This window comes from Phyllobates terribilis, unplaced genomic scaffold, assembly GCF_046119375.1.
Source record: "Phyllobates terribilis strain yellow unplaced genomic scaffold, ASM4611937v1 Scaffold_123__1_contigs__length_5148117, whole genome shotgun sequence".
Classification (NCBI taxonomy): domain Eukaryota; kingdom Metazoa; phylum Chordata; class Amphibia; order Anura; family Dendrobatidae; genus Phyllobates; species Phyllobates terribilis.
This window is the reverse complement of record NW_027362883.1, coordinates 2,233,140-2,251,017: the sequence shown is the minus strand read 5'-3', so window position 1 is coordinate 2,251,017 and position 17,878 is coordinate 2,233,140. Positions and strand designations below refer to the sequence as shown.

The window sequence follows — 17,878 nt, the reverse complement described above, 5'->3', positions numbered from 1 at the left end:
CACTGGGTAATCCCGCTCACTCACCGGACTTGCCACGCATTGGCTACTTGATGGTTCAGACAACCGGGCCCTTTTATTCTTAGCGCGGTCCGGTTCCTCAGAAGACCTCACCCCAGTCTCAATGAAGTCTCCTTGACCTCCAGCTCCCTCTTCATCCATACTTTCACTGCTCCAACTGAGAGCCGGGTCCCCTGGGATTTCCAAGGCTCCCTCACGTTCTTCACAAAAGGAGTCAATGAAACCCCCCTGATAGGAAGAAATGTCCATCTCAGCTGCCAGAACCTCTTCCACTCTCCCGGGCTCCACCAGTAGGTCAGCAGACGCCCTCACTGGAGCAGTCTCCACACGCTGTTCCACTACCTTCACCCTGGAAGAAACTGCGGCCTCAGGTGCCACACTCTTAGGCCTCGGAGAGTTCGAGACCACCTCAGAGTATGCCCTTGCCTTGCCCTCGTTCGCACGACGAGTACAATCCTTAAAGGCATGCCCCTCCATACCACAAGCATTGCAAACAATTGGATTGGTACAGTCCTTAGCAACATGCCCACTTTGGTTGCACTTGGAGCAAACAGGCACAGCAGTACAAACCTCTTGTAAGTGTCCGTACTTCTTACATTTCCTGCAAAAAACTGGGGCCTCAGGAAAGAAGAGAATACCCCTATCTCTCCCGATAGAGAAACTTTGGGGAGGGTAATGAACACCTCCAGGCTCCGAAGAACTTTCCCCAAATCTGACAAAATATCTGTATTTGCCAGTCCATAAGTTCTCCTCGTTCATGATTTTGTGACTGTTGCTCACAAAGTCACAATGCCTCTTAAGAAAAGTCGCAATGTCATGTTCGTGCACAAAGGGATTATACATAAATATGACTAGGGGAACATCACCTTTGGAGTACAAGACTGTAAAAGTCAAACCATGCAAGGTTGGATTCTTCTCCTGCTCCCTCAACTTCTTATACAGGTTCCGGCAAGCCGCCATAGATTGCAACACCAAGACATACCGTCCTTCTTTCCGGGATTCCTGCAGGCAGACGATGTTTTCTCTTGTCACTTCCAGGATTTTGAAGATCACCTCGTGCACCATATACGACAGATTGAAACGCTCTCTGACAGCAGCATCAACTTCAATGCGGAATGCATTGCGAACCCGATTGTCATCGGTCCCAGCATAGCGTATCTTCACGCCCATTATGATCACTCTCTCGTTCCTCCTCGTTCTCCCCCTAAAGCAGCAACCGGCTTAAGCCATCAAGATGGCGATGCCGGAAGGCCAAGGGAAAACACTCAAGGACCCCAGACAAGACACTTGGTCTTAGCCAAAAGGCCGAGAAGCGATAACCAGAATTGGTTTCAAACTACGGAGCCACCCAAGGATCCTGAAAAGTCCATTTGTGGAGATGAGCTCCTGGACTCCCGTTAAGAAGACATGTTGTCAACCTCTAGATCCCTTACATGCCTGCACTTTTCGGCTTGCTGCTGCTGCAATCCACGCGTTTTAGATCTGCATAACTCCACCTCTTTAAACACAGCACCTTCACCCCCTGCTGTTCCCACCCGCCTCAACACCGTTGGAAGGGAGGAGAACCAATTAAGGCGGGGGGTGGGGTGGAACGAGCAGCTGTCTACCCTTAGCAGGAGGGCTCCTGATTACATACCTCTCCTGCTGCTGCTGCTGCTGGCTGTCCAGCAGCAGACTGAAGGTGGCTGCTGCTGTGCACAGGTATATAAAGGCTCAGAGCCTATTATGACACGCGCAGCCAGCGTTCCATTGCCACATTCCATCTACTGCAGGCAGGATACCTGGCTGGCTGAATGTCGCTGAGAAGCTCACAGAGACCGCCATAAGCAACAGTTTAACAGAATGCCACAGACTAATCAACCAAACTTTTTGGGTTGGGTTCTCTTTTATAGTCTGCAGGCATTAAATGAAAGAAGTCAGTGTTCCAGCAGAAGGAGACAACGTTTCAGAAAAGGCATTGTAGCAAACCAAAAAAGAAATTTTAAGCGCAGCAGAGTAACCAGCGCACATACCTGTTAGCTCAGGTGAGTTTAAAAGGCTGCTGTTGATAACAAGGGCATTTGCTAAATAGATGGTGTGTGTGCAACAATATACTGAAAGGTCAATTATATTGTGCAGCTTATCTCACCACCTGTAGTTATTTAGGTGAAAGCTCCAAAATGCTTGCCTAATATGTCTGTTTATCCAAAAGGAAGTTAAAAGGGAGAGCTAGAAAGATAGCATTGCATCACATTACATGGCAATGCAATGCACAGTTGCTGAAGTTGAACCAAAATGAGCTTGTAATCTGGCTTCTGCAACTTTGAACATGAAAAATCCAATGAGGAGAAGAAAAGCAAAGCCAAAGATTCCATCCCAAAATCCGACAAACAAGCAAAATGAACAAAAAACATTGAATTCAATTCTTTCTGATTTTAGAAACTGCATTAAAGAAGGGGTGCACCGGTCCTGGAGATACTGCAATACCAGGTCAATGCGTGGAGTGGACAGAGCAAGCTCTTTTTCCATCTCCCTGTTCTAAAAATCCATTTAATATATGGTCCCCAGATAGGGGACGTATCAGATATTAAACTGATAAGAACAGATACTACACTTGATCTTAGCCAAAAGGCCGAGAAGCGATAACCAGAATTGGTTTCAAACTACGGAGCCACCCAAGGATCCTGAAAAGTCCATTTGTGGAGATGAGCTCCTGGACTCCCGTTAAGAAGACATGTTGTCAACCTCTAGATCCCTTACATGCCTGCACTTTTCGGCTTGCTGCTGCTGCAATCCACGCGTTTTAGATCTGCATAACTCCACCTCTTTAAACACAGCACCTTCACCCCCTGCTGTTCCCACCCGCCTCAACACCGTTGGAAGGGAGGAGAACCAATTAAGGCGGGGGGTGGGGTGGAACGAGCAGCTGTCTACCCTTAGCAGGAGGGCTCCTGATTACATACCTCTCCTGCTGCTGCTGCTGCTGGCTGTCCAGCAGCAGACTGAAGGTGGCTGCTGCTGTGCACAGGTATATAAAGGCTCAGAGCCTATTATGACACGCGCAGCCAGCGTTCCATTGCCACATTCCATCTACTGCAGGCAGGATACCTGGCTGGCTGAATGTCGCTGAGAAGCTCACAGAGACCGCCATAAGCAACAGTTTAACAGAATGCCACAGACTAATCAACCAAACTTTTTGGGTTGGGTTCTCTTTTATAGTCTGCAGGCATTAAATGAAAGAAGTCAGTGTTCCAGCAGAAGGAGACAACGTTTCAGAAAAGGCATTGTAGCAAACCAAAAAAGAAATTTTAAGCGCAGCAGAGTAACCAGCGCACATACCTGTTAGCTCAGGTGAGTTTAAAAGGCTGCTGTTGATAACAAGGGCATTTGCTAAATAGATGGTGTGTGTGCAACAATATACTGAAAGGTCAATTATATTGTGCAGCTTATCTCACCACCTGTAGTTATTTAGGTGAAAGCTCCAAAATGCTTGCCTAATATGTCTGTTTATCCAAAAGGAAGTAAAAAGGGAGAGCTAAAGAGATAGCATTGCATCACATTACATGGCAATGCAATGCACAGTTGCTGAAGTTGAACCAAAATGAGCTTGTAATCTGGCTTCTGCAACTTTGAACATGAAAAATCCAATGAGGAGAAGAAAAGCAAAGCCAAAGAGTCCATCCCAAAATCCGACAAACAAGCAAAATGAACAAAAAACATTGAATTCAATTCTTTCTGATTTTAGAAACTGCATTAAAGAAGGGGTGCACCGGTCCTGGAGATACTGCAATACCAGGTCAATGCGTGGAGTGGACAGAGGAAGCTCTTTTTCCATCTCCCTGTTCTAAAAATCCATTTAATATATGGTCCCCAGATAGGGGACGTATCAGATATTAAACTGATAAGAACAGATACTACACTTGATCTTAGCCAAAAGGCCGAGAAGCGATAACCAGAATTGGTTTCAAACTACGGAGCCACCCAAGGATCCTGAAAAGTCCATTTGTGGAGATGAGCTCCTGGACTCCCGTTAAGAAGACATGTTGTCAACCTCTAGATCCCTTACATGCCTGCACTTTTCGGCTTGCTGCTGCTGCAATCCACGCGTTTTAGATCTGCATAACTCCACCTCTTTAAACACAGCACCTTCACCCCCTGCTGTTCCCACCCGCCTCAACACCGTTGGAAGGGAGGAGAACCAATTAAGGCGGGGGGTGGGGTGGAACGAGCAGCTGTCTACCCTTAGCAGGAGGGCTCCTGATTACATACCTCTCCTGCTGCTGCTGCTGCTGGCTGTCCAGCAGCAGACTGAAGGTGGCTGCTGCTGTGCACAGGTATATAAAGGCTCAGAGCCTATTATGACACGCGCAGCCAGCGTTCCATTGCCACATTCCATCTACTGCAGGCAGGATACCTGGCTGGCTGAATGTCGCTGAGAAGCTCACAGAGACCGCCATAAGCAACAGTTTAACAGAATGCCACAGACTAATCAACCAAACTTTTTGGGTTGGGTTCTCTTTTATAGTCTGCAGGCATTAAATGAAAGAAGTCAGTGTTCCAGCAGAAGGAGACAACGTTTCAGAAAAGGCATTGTAGCAAACCAAAAAAGAAATTTTAAGCGCAGCAGAGTAACCAGCGCACATACCTGTTAGCTCAGGTGAGTTTAAAAGGCTGCTGTTGATAACAAGGGCATTTGCTAAATAGATGGTGTGTGTGCAACAATATACTGAAAGGTCAATTATATTGTGCAGCTTATCTCACCACCTGTAGTTATTTAGGTGAAAGCTCCAAAATGCTTGCCTAATATGTCTGTTTATCCAAAAGGAAGTAAAAAGGGAGAGCTAAAGAGATAGCATTGCATCACATTACATGGCAATGCAATGCACAGTTGCTGAAGTTGAACCAAAATGAGCTTGTAATCTGGCTTCTGCAACTTTGAACATGAAAAATCCAATGAGGAGAAGAAAAGCAAAGCCAAAGAGTCCATCCCAAAATCCGACAAACAAGCAAAATGAACAAAAAACATTGAATTCAATTCTTTCTGATTTTAGAAACTGCATTAAAGAAGGGGTGCACCGGTCCTGGAGATACTGCAATACCAGGTCAATGCGTGGAGTGGACAGAGGAAGCTCTTTTTCCATCTCCCTGTTCTAAAAATCCATTTAATATATGGTCCCCAGATAGGGGACGTATCAGATATTAAACTGATAAGAACAGATACTACACTTGATCTTAGCCAAAAGGCCGAGAAGCGATAACCAGAATTGGTTTCAAACTACGGAGCCACCCAAGGATCCTGAAAAGTCCATTTGTGGAGATGAGCTCCTGGACTCCCGTTAAGAAGACATGTTGTCAACCTCTAGATCCCTTACATGCCTGCACTTTTCGGCTTGCTGCTGCTGCAATCCACGCGTTTTAGATCTGCATAACTCCACCTCTTTAAACACAGCACCTTCACCCCCTGCTGTTCCCACCCGCCTCAACACCGTTGGAAGGGAGGAGAACCAATTAAGGCGGGGGGTGGGGTGGAACGAGCAGCTGTCTACCCTTAGCAGGAGGGCTCCTGATTACATACCTCTCCTGCTGCTGCTGCTGCTGGCTGTCCAGCAGCAGACTGAAGGTGGCTGCTGCTGTGCACAGGTATATAAAGGCTCAGAGCCTATTATGACACGCGCAGCCAGCGTTCCATTGCCACATTCTATCTACTGCAGGCAGGATACCTGGCTGGCTGAATGTCGCTGAGAAGCTCACAGAGACCGCCATAAGCAACAGTTTAACAGAATGCCACAGACTAATCAACCAAACTTTTTGGGTTGGGTTCTCTTTTATAGTCTGCAGGCATTAAATGAAAGAAGTCAGTGTTCCAGCAGAAGGAGACAACGTTTCAGAAAAGGCATTGTAGCAAACCAAAAAAGAAATTTTAAGCGCAGCAGAGTAACCAGCGCACATACCTGTTAGCTCAGGTGAGTTTAAAAGGCTGCTGTTGATAACAAGGGCATTTGCTAAATAGATGGTGTGTGTGCAACAATATACTGAAAGGTCAATTATATTGTGCAGCTTATCTCACCACCTGTAGTTATTTAGGTGAAAGCTCCAAAATGCTTGCCTAATATGTCTGTTTATCCAAAAGGAAGTAAAAAGGGAGAGCTAGAAAGATAGCATTGCATCACATTACATGGCAATGCAATGCACAGTTGCTGAAGTTGAACCAAAATGAGCTTGTAATCTGGCTTCTGCAACTTTGAACATGAAAAATCCAATGAGGAGAAGAAAAGCAAAGCCAAAGAGTCCATCCCAAAATCCGACAAACAAGCAAAATGAACAAAAAACATTGAATTCAATTCTTTCTGATTTTAGAAACTGCATTAAAGAAGGGGTGCACCGGTCCTGGAGATACTGCAATACCAGGTCAATGCGTGGAGTGGACAGAGCAAGCTCTTTTTCCATCTCCCTGTTCTAAAAATCCATTTAAGATCAGGTTTCAACATAATTTATTAAGTGCGTAAAAGATGGTTTACAATCAAAAACAACAACACAAACAGTACATTATTAAAACACAGAATTCCACCCATAAAAACCCCATATACGATTAGCATCCCTCCTCCCAATACATTTGACATCCCTCAAGTAATAAATATACATCTGGCTAAAAGCAATTTTAAGACAATCCTTCACAGAAATAGCATCACGTTTAAAAAGTAAAATATTGCGTGCCTTCCAAAGGGCGTCTTTAAAACAGTTAATCATACACCAACATATACAATACTGTTGAGGGGTCAGACATTTAAAAAGGCCATATAAAACATATTCATGGTTAAAATCTCTTAAACCGCAAGTCCATTTTAAAAGAATCCCAACTTTGTGCCAAAGTTCCTGTGCAAATGGGCAATTCCACATAAGGTGCAAGGTGGTTTCGTCAATAACACATGAGTCTCTGGGGCATTTGGCTCTGGCCACCAGGCCTCTCCTGTGTTGAAGCTCTCTGGTGGGGAGGCACTGGTGGACCACCATCCATGCGATGTCCTTATGTCCATTTGCTAAGAATTTCCCGAAGACATTCTTCCAAACTTGCTTCGATCTCTCTTCTGAGAAATTTACTATGGGGGTCACATCTTCATTCCTCCTCAGAAAAGATAAAAGCTTCTTGCGGTCTTTAAAAATGTCCATATTAAAATCACCAAGGCTATAAAATCGAACAGTCTTTTCTAAGATTGCTTGGTGTTTGGGGGGGCATAGTAAAACAGGGGAATTCAACGACAACTTAAACCATCTTTTAAAAATCATCCCACAAGTATATTTTAAAAAATAACTTAGCGCACTATTACCATTAAAATGTTTGAAACAAAAGCAGAAATAATTTAAATACAAATAAATATGTAAATCAGGGACATCCCTTCCACCGTTCATTTTATTCTTCCTCATTATTTCTCGCCTTAATTTTTCCATTTTGGAGTTCCATAAAAACATAAAGATCATCCTAGTCATTTTTTTAATTAAAACATCAGAGGGGGGGTACACCATAGCTATATACAGTATGAGGGGTAACAACACTGATTTTATAATTAAAATTTTCCCCTCCATTGTTAGGGACCTCAAACCCCAAAATGATATTTTCTTTGACATTTTTTCTATGACATTCTCCCAGCTTTGAGTTCCCACATTCTCCTCGTTAAAAACAACTCCAAGAATTTTTACATTGTCTCGTTTTATAGTGAGCTGCGGGAGTTGGGCGGTGTCCCAGGATCCCAAAGTCAGACATTCAGATTTATTTAAATTAAGTTTAAAACCGGATGCCTGGGAAAAAAAATCAATGCGCAACACCGCCCTCCGGAGGGAAGCAGGGTCCACGCACACAACCGTCACGTCATCCATGTAGCCAAATACTCTCACATCACTGCCACCTCCGCCTGGAACAGGAACCCCTCTAATCACTTTGTCTTTCCTTATTGCGCTCAGCAGGGGCTCCATGGCGCAGATGAACAGGATGGGCGACAAGGGGCATCCCTGCTTCACTCCGGACTCAAGGGGAACTCCATCTGTTAAAAAGCCATTAAGAGAAATTTGACTAAAACAATTTTTATATAAAATCTTAATACAATTTAAAAGCATATTAGGGATACCCATTCTTTTTAAAACTCTAAAAAGAAATCTATGAGAGACTCTATCGAAAGCTTTTTCAAAATCTAGGGCTAAAAGAGCTACATTTTGACCCCGGTCTCTGGAATACCAAATTACATCCCTTAATACGTTTAAAACCTCTGAAATACTTCTGCCTGGTACACTACAAATCTGCTCAGGCTGGATTAGTTTGGCAATGACACTCCTGAGCCGGTCTGCAACCACCTTAGCAAGTACCTTGTAATCAACATTTAGGAGAGTTATGGGTCTCCAATTCGCTAGAGTACTGCGGTCACCTTTTTTATATATCAAAGACACCACTCCTCTCCTCCACGAAAATGGCAACTGTTCACAAATAAAAACTTCTTTAAAAAGCATAAAAAGGTCCTCTTTTAAAATGTCCCAAAAAGTAAGGTAAAATTCTACAGGTAGTCCGTCACACCCAGGTGCTTTACCCTTAGAGAAACTTTTAAAAACATAAAATAATTCCTCTAAAACAATATCGCGTTCTAAAAACTCCTGGTCTGTAAAATTTAACTTAAAATCGAGATCATTAAGAGCATCTGATAAAAAGGACTCATCTATACACTTTTTACTAAAAAGATGCTTATAAAAGTTAAAAGTAGCATTCAACATTCCCTGCATAGATGTTTCACCCTCTAGATTTGTGATCACTTCTCTTTTATCCATGACTTTTTTGAAGAAGAAGCGAGAGCACTTCTCCCCCTCCTCCAAGTGCTGCACTCTAGAGTTAAAAATAATCTCTTTCCCCTTTGTGTCTATGCAGTTCTGAATTTCAGTTTTTAGGCTAGCAATATCATCTCCCACCTCCACCCCTAGCTCTTTGAATTTAAAAAGTGTTTGTAGTTTGGTGTTAAGATCACTAAAACATCTTTTTTTCTCTCTAGCTTTACGTCTCCCTGCTTTTATAAAAAACATTCTGACTTTTTTTTTCAAATTTTCCCACCAGGTTACCATAGGGGCATCAGAAGGTTTTTGTCGTCGCCAGGCTTGATAGGCTTTACCAAAGTCTTGTCGAATCAGAGGGTCCTCCAGCAGGTAAGTACTTAGACGCCAGAGGCCCCTGTTGACCCTCTGTTCATCCCGGTATTCTAGATGCACCTCCAAGCCCTTATGGTCAGAAAATATATTTGATGTTAAAACACATTTAACAGGGTTAAAATCATCTGATAGGAAAATAAAATCGATCCTGGAGGACACCCCTCTTCCGGACCACGTATAACCAGGGTCCGTCGGCAGGAGTGACCTCCACGCATCGCATAATTTAAAATCAGTTATAAAATCTTTCAATAGATGACATGACTTATCCAATTTGCGTAAAGGGTCACCCCCTGCTCGTTGTTCACTAGCACAAAGACAATTAAAATCACCCCCTACGATCAGGGGAGATGACCCAGTACAGTACAATGGCAATATCCCAAATAAATTAATTCTCTCTTGCTTATCAGGGGGAGCATAAATATTCATTACACGTAGGGTAAAACCATTAAATTTAAAATGCACTAAAACCACTCTGCCTGGTACTATTTCTGTGACAGCATTTATAGTAATATTTCTCCCACGACAGAGGAAGCCCACCCCCGCTGACTTGTTGTCATTGGAGCCAGACCAGATGGAGGGCCCCAGTCTCCAATCTGTCTTGATATCATTATAATTTAGTGCATGTTGTATCCCGCATTCCTGTAATAAACATATGTCAAAGTCAGTGGTTTCTAAATACTTGAATAGAGCAGCCCTACGAACTGGGCTCCTTAATGACCTCACATTCAGTGAGACAAGTCTTAATGTGGGCATTCATAGGTCAGGGTGGTGGATCTTCCATGAGGACACCTGACTCAAAGCCCTGTATATCAAATTGCTCCAGGACATCCGGGCTAGAGGACCCAAACGACTCGATATTCTGTGAGCCGGCGGTTGCCCCCTCGTAGGTCACGGTTCCCAGCCACATTCCAGAAGACGCTGGGGCTTCGACATTCCGTCTCTTTTTCGGGGCAGACTCCACTAGGTCACTGGTGCAGTCCTCCTCTTCCTCCACCTCCTCCAGGGGGGGAGACTGGTCCATCAGGACAAGATCAGCAACACAGATTTTCTGATGTTCGCCACCTAGAAGCAAAGCCCCCTCATCTGGCTGGCTAATCGCCCTGGAAGATCCCGAGGCCATCGCTGCGTGGTCCCCTGTAGCCAACCGCACAGGGGCACCACCCTCCAGCCCAACAGGATCGGTATCGGGAACCATCGATACGGAGGATACCCTCCCAGAAGGAGGACCCCCCCGCTCCGGTCCATGCGAGGTCCGCCCATCGTTAAGGGACTTCGATGCAGGTGCCGCCCCAGAGGGGCCTCCGGCTCCCTGCTCCATCCCAGCCTTCTCGCCCTTCGAACCGCCCTCCGACGCCGGCCTGCCAGTGAAGACTGGTGGGCGCATCGGCTCAGCTTCAGAAGATGCAGCTTCTGCGTAGGTCCTGGTCCTGGTCCTGTTGGGGCATCCTCGGAACATGTGCCCCGCCTCACCGCAGAGATTACATTTCCTCCCAGCGGGACAGTCCTTCATTAAATGTCCATAACAGCTGCAATTATTGCAGCGGTCTACTTTCCTGCCCGTGCAGGACGTTTGGGTATGACCCATTTGTCCACAGTTCCTGCAACATACTGGCATTCCAGGATAAAATAAGTAGCCTCTGCTCTTACCGATTACGAAGGTAGAGGGAGGGTGTAGCATTCCTCCCACTCCACTAAGGTCCCTCTTTAGACGGGCCATATACCTTCTCTTGCCGCACCAGAAGCCTACCGCGTTCTTCACAGTACCCAGGTATCTCAGATCATCACAATAGCGGGTAAGGTAGGTCGAGATGTCTGCAGCTTCCACAAAGGGGTTCGGGAAATGCACCACGATGGGGATCTCGTCATAAGCATACAAGAGACAAAAGGTTAGTCCATCCAATTCATCTAAGTAGTTTTTCTCGTTTACCTTTTGTACGAGTTGCTGACAGCATCCCTGGCTCTTGAAGGTGATGGTGTATGTCCCCTTGTATTCATTGTCCTGGAAGCAGAATATGTCTTCCCGCCGAAACTCCAGAACTCCAAGAAGAATCCTATGGCAGATGTAGTCCAAATTCTTCTCCATCCTCGATGCTGCTCCAACTTCAATCCTCACGGTGTTCCGCATCCGGGCATCACCCGATGAATATGTGAGCGTTGCCGGCATCCTTCACTCAGGAACGTACCGACTCTTCTCTCTGAAAGGCGCAAGCCTTCATGGGATCTCTTCCCGTTGCTCCCGGACTAATCCTTCCTCCCAATAGCAGCAGGGGGGTTAAGTCCCTCCGAAGAGGAACGATCCCCCCAGGCCGAGAGAAAGGGTACCAAGAGCACCTCACAGGCAAGACCACGCAGGTAAACCTGATAGATCGTGCCAAAAGGCCGAGAAGCGATAACCAGAATTGGTTTCAAACTACGGAGCCACCCAAGGATCCTGAAAAGTCCATTTGTGGAGATGAGCTCCTGGACTCCCGTTAAGAAGACATGTTGTCAACCTCTAGATCCCTTACATGCCTGCACTTTTCGGCTTGCTGCTGCTGCAATCCACGCGTTTTAGATCTGCATAACTCCACCTCTTTAAACACAGCACCTTCACCCCCTGCTGTTCCCACCCGCCTCAACACCGTTGGAAGGGAGGAGAACCAATTAAGGCGGGGGGTGGGGTGGAACGAGCAGCTGTCTACCCTTAGCAGGAGGGCTCCTGATTACATACCTCTCCTGCTGCTGCTGCTGCTGGCTGTCCAGCAGCAGACTGAAGGTGGCTGCTGCTGTGCACAGGTATATAAAGGCTCAGAGCCTATTATGACACGCGCAGCCAGCGTTCCATTGCCACATTCCATCTACTGCAGGCAGGATACCTGGCTGGCTGAATGTCGCTGAGAAGCTCACAGAGACCACCATAAGCAACAGTTTAACAGAATGCCACAGACTAATCAACCAAACTTTTTGGGTTGGGTTCTCTTTTATAGTCTGCAGGCATTAAATGAAAGAAGTCAGTGTTCCAGCAGAAGGAGACAACGTTTCAGAAAAGGCATTGTAGCAAACCAAAAAAGAAATTTTAAGCGCAGCAGAGTAACCAGCGCACATACCTGTTAGCTCAGGTGAGTTTAAAAGGCTGCTGTTGATAACAAGGGCATTTGCTAAATAGATGGTGTGTGTGCAACAATATACTGAAAGGTCAATTATATTGTGCAGCTTATCTCACCACCTGTAGTTATTTAGGTGAAAGCTCCAAAATGCTTGCCTAATATGTCTGTTTATCCAAAAGGAAGTAAAAAGGGAGAGCTAGAAAGATAGCATTGCATCACATTACATGGCAATGCAATGCACAGTTGCTGAAGTTGAACCAAAATGAGCTTGTAATCTGGCTTCTGCAACTTTGAACATGAAAAATCCAATGAGGAGAAGAAAAGCAAAGCCAAAGAGTCCATCCCAAAATCCGACAAACAAGCAAAATGAACAAAAAACATTGAATTCAATTCTTTCTGATTTTAGAAACTGCATTAAAGAAGGGGTGCACCGGTCCTGGAGATACTGCAATACCAGGTCAATGCGTGGAGTGGACAGAGCAAGCTCTTTTTCCATCTCCCTGTTCTAAAAATCCATTTAATATATGGTCCCCAGATAGGGGACGTATCAGATATTAAACTGATAAGAACAGATACTACACTTGATCTTAGCCAAAAGGCCGAGAAGCGATAACCAGAACTGGTTTCAAACTACGGAGCCACCCAAGGATCCTGAAAAGTCCATTTGTGGAGATGAGCTCCTGGACTCCCGTTAAGAAGACATGTTGTCAACCTCTAGATCCCTTACATGCCTGCACTTTTCGGCTTGCTGCTGCTGCAATCCACGCGTTTTAGATCTGCATAACTCTACCTCTTTAAACACAGCACCTTCACCCCCTGCTGTTCCCACCCGCCTCAACACCGTTGGAAGGGAGGAGAACCAATTAAGGCGGGGGGTGGGGTGGAACGAGCAGCTGTCTACCCTTAGCAGGAGGGCTCCTGATTACATACCTCTCCTGCTGCTGCTGCTGCTGGCTGTCCAGCAGCAGACTGAAGGTGGCTGCTGCTGTGCACAGGTATATAAAGGCTCAGAGCCTATTATGACACGCGCAGCCAGCGTTCCATTGCCACATTCCATCTACTGCAGGCAGGATACCTGGCTGGCTGAATGTCGCTGAGAAGCTCACAGAGACCGCCATAAGCAACAGTTTAACAGAATGCCACAGACTAATCAACCAAACTTTTTGGGTTGGGTTCTCTTTTATAGTCTGCAGGCATTAAATGAAAGAAGTCAGTGTTCCAGCAGAAGGAGACAACGTTTCAGAAAAGGCATTGTAGCAAACCAAAAAAGAAATTTTAAGCGCAGCAGAGTAACCAGCGCACATACCTGTTAGCTCAGGTGAGTTTAAAAGGCTGCTGTTGATAACAAGGGCATTTGCTAAATAGATGGTGTGTGTGCAACAATATACTGAAAGGTCAATTATATTGTGCAGCTTATCTCACCACCTGTAGTTATTTAGGTGAAAGCTCCAAAATGCTTGCCTAATATGTCTGTTTATCCAAAAGGAAGTAAAAAGGGAGAGCTAGAAAGATAGCATTGCATCACATTACATGGCAATGCAATGCACAGTTGCTGAAGTTGAACCAAAATGAGCTTGTAATCTGGCTTCTGCAACTTTGAACATGAAAAATCCAATGAGGAGAAGAAAAGCAAAGCCAAAGAGTCCATCCCAAAATCCGACAAACAAGCAAAATGAACAAAAAACATTGAATTCAATTCTTTCTGATTTTAGAAACTGCATTAAAGAAGGGGTGCACCGGTCCTGGAGATACTGCAATACCAGGTCAATGCGTGGAGTGGACAGAGCAAGCTCTTTTTCCATCTCCCTGTTCTAAAAATCCATTTAATATATGGTCCCCAGATAGGGGACGTATCAGATATTAAACTGATAAGAACAGATACTACACTTGATCTTAGCCAAAAGGCCGAGAAGCGATAACCAGAATTGGTTTCAAACTACGGAGCCACCCAAGGATCCTGAAAAGTCCATTTGTGGAGATGAGCTCCTGGACTCCCGTTAAGAAGACATGTTGTCAACCTCTAGATCCCTTACATGCCTGCACTTTTCGGCTTGCTGCTGCTGCAATCCACGCGTTTTAGATCTGCATAACTCCACCTCTTTAAACACAGCACCTTCACCCCCTGCTGTTCCCACCCGCCTCAACACCGTTGGAAGGGAGGAGAACCAATTAAGGCGGGGGGTGGGGTGGAACGAGCAACTGTCTACCCTTAGCAGGAGGGCTCCTGATTACATACCTCTCCTGCTGCTGCTGCTGCTGGCTGTCCAGCAGCAGACTGAAGGTGGCTGCTGCTGTGCACAGGTATATAAAGGCTCAGAGCCTATTATGACACGCGCAGCCAGCGTTCCATTGCCACATTCCATCTACTGCAGGCAGGATACCTGGCTGGCTGAATGTCGCTGAGAAGCTCACAGAGACCGCCATAAGCAACAGTTTAACAGAATGCCACAGACTAATCAACCAAACTTTTTGGGTTGGGTTCTCTTTTATAGTCTGCAGGCATTAAATGAAAGAAGTCAGTGTTCCAGCAGAAGGAGACAACGTTTCAGAAAAGGCATTGTAGCAAACCAAAAAAGAAATTTTAAGCGCAGCAGAGTAACCAGCGCACATACCTGTTAGCTCAGGTGAGTTTAAAAGGCTGCTGTTGATAACAAGGGCATTTGCTAAATAGATGGTGTGTGTGCAACAATATACTGAAAGGTCAATTATATTGTGCAGCTTATCTCACCACCTGTAGTTATTTAGGTGAAAGCTCCAAAATGCTTGCCTAATATGTCTGTTTATCCAAAAGGAAGTAAAAAGGGAGAGCTAGAAAGATAGCATTGCATCACATTACATGGCAATGCAATGCACAGTTGCTGAAGTTGAACCAAAATGAGCTTGTAATCTGGCTTCTGCAACTTTGAACATGAAAAATCCAATGAGGAGAAGAAAAGCAAAGCCAAAGAGTCCATCCCAAAATCCGACAAACAAGCAAAATGAACAAAAAACATTGAATTCAATTCTTTCTGATTTTAGAAACTGCATTAAAGAAGGGGTGCACCGGTCCTGGAGATACTGCAATACCAGGTCAATGCGTGGAGTGGACAGAGCAAGCTCTTTTTCCATCTCCCTGTTCTAAAAATCCATTTAATATATGGTCCCCAGATAGGGGACGTATCAGATATTAAACTGATAAGAACAGATTTTTTTTTTTTTATCGAAAGCCCGAATTCGTGTACAAAACCCGAGTGCGCTTAAAAAAGTGACAAGTGCCACAAAAAAAAGTGCACTAGGATGCTGGTCTTCTTGAAACCCTCTCCAAAAGGAGAAGGGTCCCCCAAACCATTCCCCGTCCCTCCGAGCCAGAAGGCCACAGCGAGGCACAGGGACAAATAGCCACCTCCAGCCGGAGCCAGAGGCGACCCAATCTTACCCTCAATACCTGCCCGAGTTCTCACCCGAGCAAGGCACTGGGAGCCAAAGACTGTGCTCCCCTCCCGGAAGAGGGGAGCCAACAACGCTCTCCTCCCGAAAGAGGAGAGCCAGGGGGGTTCAGGGGGGAGCGGAACCTGATGGCCACACACTCCCCCCCTAGACCTGCCAAGAGAGGAACCCGTAAGGGAACCGCATCCCGACAAAATCCTAGTAAGGACGTGGACACACGTGAAAAAGTGGACACACAGTGACAAAAAAAAATTAAATAAATAGTGAAGGTTTCACAGTATAATACTGCCCGGACCTTCGACCGGGAATTGAAAAATTCCCCATCCTAAGGCCAGAAGGCCCGGAATAAGGGTGTGTGTGAAGAAAGAAATATTGAAGTGCTAGTGCAAATGTGCCATAAACTCAAGTGGGGTTCCCAATCCCAGTGAGTTAAGGCACCCCAGGGTCACCACTCCTGGGGCACTTCACACTTCGGGATTTCGATCTTCCCCGGCCCAATGGCGTCGATACTGGGGGGCCATGCTTTCCACCAGATGACTATATTAGCCACCTGGCGTACTAACAAGCACCTAAACCCCAGTGTGCATAATGTATCAATCTACTAGGGCGGCCAACATCCAAAACCGCCTTTTCGAAAGATACTACACTTGATCTTAGCCAAAAGGCTGAGAAGCGATAACCAGAATTGGTTTCAAACTACGGAGCCACCCAAGGATCCTGAAAAGTCCATTTGTGGAGATGAGCTCCTGGACTCCCGTTAAGAAGACATGTTGTCAACCTCTAGATCCCTTACATGCCTGCACTTTTCGGCTTGCTGCTGCTGCAATCCACGGGTTTTAGATCTGCATAACTCCACCTCTTTAAACACAGCACCTTCACCCCCTGCTGTTCCCACCCGCCTCAACACCGTTGGAAGGGAGGAGAACCAATTAAGGCGGGGGGTGGGGTGGAACGAGCAGCTGTCTACCCTTAGCAGGAGGGCTCCTGATTACATACCTCTCCTGCTGCTGCTGCTGCTGGCTGTCCAGCAGCAGACTGAAGGTGGCTGCTGCTGTGCACAGGTATATAAAGGCTCAGAGCCTATTATGACATGCGCAGCCAGCGTTCCATTGCCACATTCCATCTACTGCAGGCAGGATACCTGGCTGGCTGAATGTCGCTGAGAAGCTCACAGAGACCGCCATAAGCAACAGTTTAACAGAATGCCACAGACTAATCAACCAAACTTTTTGGGTTGGGTTCTCTTTTATAGTCTGCAGGCATTAAATGAAAGAAGTCAGTGTTCCAGCAGAAGGAGACAACGTTTCAGAAAAGGCATTGTAGCAAACCAAAAAAGAAATTTTAAGCGCAGCAGAGTAACCAGCGCACATACCTGTTAGCTCAGGTGAGTTTAAAAGGCTGCTGTTGATAACAAGGGCATTTGCTAAATAGATGGTGTGTGTGCAACAATATACTGAAAGGTCAATTATATTGTGCAGCTTATCTCACCACCTGTAGTTATTTAGGTGAAAGCTCCAAAATGCTTGCCTAATATGTCTGTTTATTAAAAAAGGAAGTAAAAAGGGAGAGCTAGAAAGATAGCATTGCATCACATTACATGGCAATGCAATGCACAGTTGCTGAAGTTGAACCAAAATGAGCTTGTAATCTGGCTTCTGCAACTTTGAACATGAAAAATCCAATGAGGAGAAGAAAAGCAAAGCCAAAGAGTCCATCCCAAAATCCGACAAACAAGCAAAATGAACAAAAAACATTGAATTCAATTCTTTCTGATTTTAGAAACTGCATTAAAGAAGGGGTGCACCGATCCTGGAGATACTGCAATACCAGGTCAATGCGTGGAGTGGACAGAGCAAGCTCTTTTTCCATCTCCCTGTTCTAAAAATCCATTTAATATATGGTCCCCAGATAGGGGACGTATCAGATATTAAACTGATAAGAACAGATACTACACTTGATCTTAGCCAAAAGGCCGAGAAGCGATAACCAGAATTGGTTTCAAACTACGGAGCCACCCAAGGATCCTGAAAAGTCCATTTGTGGAGATGAGCTCCTGGACTCCCATTAAGAAGACATGTTGTCAACCTCTAGATCCCTTACATGCCTGCACTTTTCGGCTTGCTGCTGCTGCAATCCACGCGTTTTAGATCTGCATAACTCCACCTCTTTAAACACAGCACCTTCACCCC

The 17,878-nt window shown here is 45.5% G+C and overlaps 7 non-coding genes and 2 pseudogenes across 7 annotated transcripts; all 9 read right to left on the bottom strand.

The window, feature by feature from the left end:
• Nucleotides 1-2,450: 2,450 nt before the first annotated feature.
• LOC141202143 (U2 spliceosomal RNA) lies at nucleotides 2,451-2,641 on the bottom strand. The gene has a single exon (XR_012273425.1). It is a non-coding gene; the product is annotated as a U2 spliceosomal RNA (small nuclear RNA).
• Nucleotides 2,642-3,756: 1,115 nt separating this feature from the next.
• On the bottom strand, nucleotides 3,757-3,947 carry LOC141202424 (U2 spliceosomal RNA). The gene has a single exon (XR_012273697.1). It is a non-coding gene; the product is annotated as a U2 spliceosomal RNA (small nuclear RNA).
• Nucleotides 3,948-5,062: 1,115 nt separating this feature from the next.
• On the bottom strand, nucleotides 5,063-5,253 carry LOC141202423 (U2 spliceosomal RNA). Its single transcript, XR_012273696.1, has one exon. It is a non-coding gene; the product is annotated as a U2 spliceosomal RNA (small nuclear RNA).
• Nucleotides 5,254-6,368: 1,115 nt separating this feature from the next.
• Nucleotides 6,369-6,508, bottom strand: LOC141202672 (U2 spliceosomal RNA; annotated as a pseudogene).
• A 6,175-nt stretch (nucleotides 6,509-12,683) lies between these two features.
• On the bottom strand, nucleotides 12,684-12,874 carry LOC141202142 (U2 spliceosomal RNA). Its single transcript, XR_012273424.1, has one exon. It is a non-coding gene; the product is annotated as a U2 spliceosomal RNA (small nuclear RNA).
• Nucleotides 12,875-13,989: 1,115 nt separating this feature from the next.
• On the bottom strand, nucleotides 13,990-14,180 carry LOC141202141 (U2 spliceosomal RNA). Its single transcript, XR_012273423.1, has one exon. It is a non-coding gene; the product is annotated as a U2 spliceosomal RNA (small nuclear RNA).
• A 1,115-nt stretch (nucleotides 14,181-15,295) lies between these two features.
• Nucleotides 15,296-15,480, bottom strand: LOC141202559 (U2 spliceosomal RNA). The gene has a single exon (XR_012273813.1). It is a non-coding gene; the product is annotated as a U2 spliceosomal RNA (small nuclear RNA).
• A 794-nt stretch (nucleotides 15,481-16,274) lies between these two features.
• LOC141202736 (U2 spliceosomal RNA) lies at nucleotides 16,275-16,366 on the bottom strand (annotated as a pseudogene).
• Nucleotides 16,367-17,482: 1,116 nt separating this feature from the next.
• LOC141202068 (U2 spliceosomal RNA) lies at nucleotides 17,483-17,673 on the bottom strand. The gene has a single exon (XR_012273353.1). It is a non-coding gene; the product is annotated as a U2 spliceosomal RNA (small nuclear RNA).
• Between the last annotated feature and the right edge of the window lie 205 nt (nucleotides 17,674-17,878).